The sequence below is a fragment of the Carlito syrichta genome, unplaced genomic scaffold (genome assembly GCF_000164805.1).
Source record: "Carlito syrichta isolate Samal-C Ts95f unplaced genomic scaffold, Tarsius_syrichta-2.0.1 Scaffold315394, whole genome shotgun sequence".
Lineage (NCBI taxonomy): Eukaryota > Metazoa > Chordata > Mammalia > Primates > Tarsiidae > Carlito > Carlito syrichta.
Window position 1 is genome coordinate 172250 of NW_007259490.1, and position 1866 is coordinate 174115.

General features: G+C 41.6%; 1 protein-coding gene across 1 annotated transcript in view; it reads left to right on the forward strand.

Moving 5' to 3' along the window:
- Positions 1 to 1866, forward strand: part of LOC103275265 (HEAT repeat-containing protein 5A) — a 72200-nt gene that overhangs the window by 66909 nt on the left and 3425 nt on the right. The window lies entirely within an intron of this gene.

Sequence of the window (1866 nt, forward strand, 5' to 3'; positions counted from 1 at the left end):
AGATGAGGTCTTGCCAAGTTGCCCAGGTGGGTCTCGAACCCGCGGGCTCAGGCAGTCCACTCACCTCAGCCTCCCAAGGCACGGGATTACAGGCTTAGCCACCTAGCCCGGCTTACAATAAATTTTTAAAAATTTAAAATTAAATAACATCTGCTATTTTAACTCCTTGCACTTCGAGACATCTTGCGAATCGTCTACCAGCAATTCAACTGCACTTTTTATGAAATAATGAAAAATGAATCACTTCATATTAAATAGTATAGCATTGGAACCAGTTTTTTAATATCTCATATTTTTCTAACATATGGTAATGTGTGAAATAGTCACTGCCGTGCATTGCAGGTTCTTTGGTACATGTGCAATAGTAATTTGTTTGATGTCTTCCACCTGGTGTTTTTCTATTTGCACAGAGAATGCAGTCTCACTTTCTTCCTCCCACATTAATACTATGTGATTTATTGTTCAATCTGTTGTTCAAAGACAACATGGAAGGATACACTCATAATTCCTGAAAACCACAAAGATGAGTCTAAATCTAACTCAACTTCACTGCTGCTTATGACTTTCACTTTTGTCTTTTCATTTTGCCATTGTTCTGCAAACTAAATAAATGGATAAAAAATTTCTGATTGTAAATTACAAAATCACAAAATTAAATTTACCAAAGGAATATTACTTCTCCAGGCCGGGCATGGTGGCTCACACCTATAATCCTAGCACTTCAGGAGGTTGAGGTGAGAGGTTTGTCTGAGCCCATGAGTCCGATACCAGCCTGGGCAACTTGGCGAGACCTCATCTCTACAATAAATCAAGAAAAATTAGCTGAGCATGGTGGCACACGCCTGTGGTTCCAGCTACTTGGAAGGCTAAGGCGGAAGCGTCGCCTGAACCCAGCAGGTCAAGGCTGTGGTGGCTGTGACTGTGCCACTGCCTTCCAGCCTGGGTGACAGAGTAAGAATCTTACTCAAAAAAAAAAGTAGAATATTCTTCAATTTTACTTTTCCGACTTTCTGCAAATAGATATATTCGATCTGTGCTGTTCAATACAATCTGCCTTCAACTTCAAAAGTTTCTTTCTGTTAAGGCCACAGTAACTTGCTTGTCTATCTTTTCAAGTTATGCCATATGATATAAAGGGTGTAACCACAACTGCCTTTCTTATAGAATGCTCTCTATCTCTACCTTCTTTTACAAAGAAATGTCAGCACCACTGTGAAAGCACTTCACACATTCTTTCTACTTCACATCAGCTGATTTTTTTTTACATATATCTCTGTACATATTCCATTTCTGTATTTACTTTCTCATGCAATTTGATGGAAAACTTCAAGAAAACATACATTTTTGAAAAATCTGTGCTTACATAAATTTGTCCTGTATATTCACCAACAATCTCTTTATGTCTCTTGAAAGGGGACATCAAAATGTTTTGCTAGATTTACGATGTCCCATCAGAAGGGACATCCAAGTGCAAAGGGTTAAAGAGCTTAAGAGGTTGACCAGGCACGGTTGCTTGAGCCCAGGAGTTTGAGACCAGCCTGGGCAACATAGAGAGACCCCCGTCTTTACAAAAAATAAGAAAAGTAGCCAAGTTTTGATGGCATGTGCCTGTAGTTCCAGCTGCTTGGGAGGCTGAGACAGAAGGATTGCCTGAGCCCAGGAGATTGATGCTGCAGTGAACTGTGATCCTACCACTGCACTCCTGCTTCCACAACAGAGTGCGACCCGCCTCAAAAAAAAATAGAGCTTACGGTCTTACGGCCGGGCTCGGTGGCTCAGCCTGTAATCCCATGCTTTGGGAGGCCAAGGTGAGTGAATTGCCTGAGCCTGCAGGTTCGAGACTCGCCTGGGCAACTTGGCAAGACC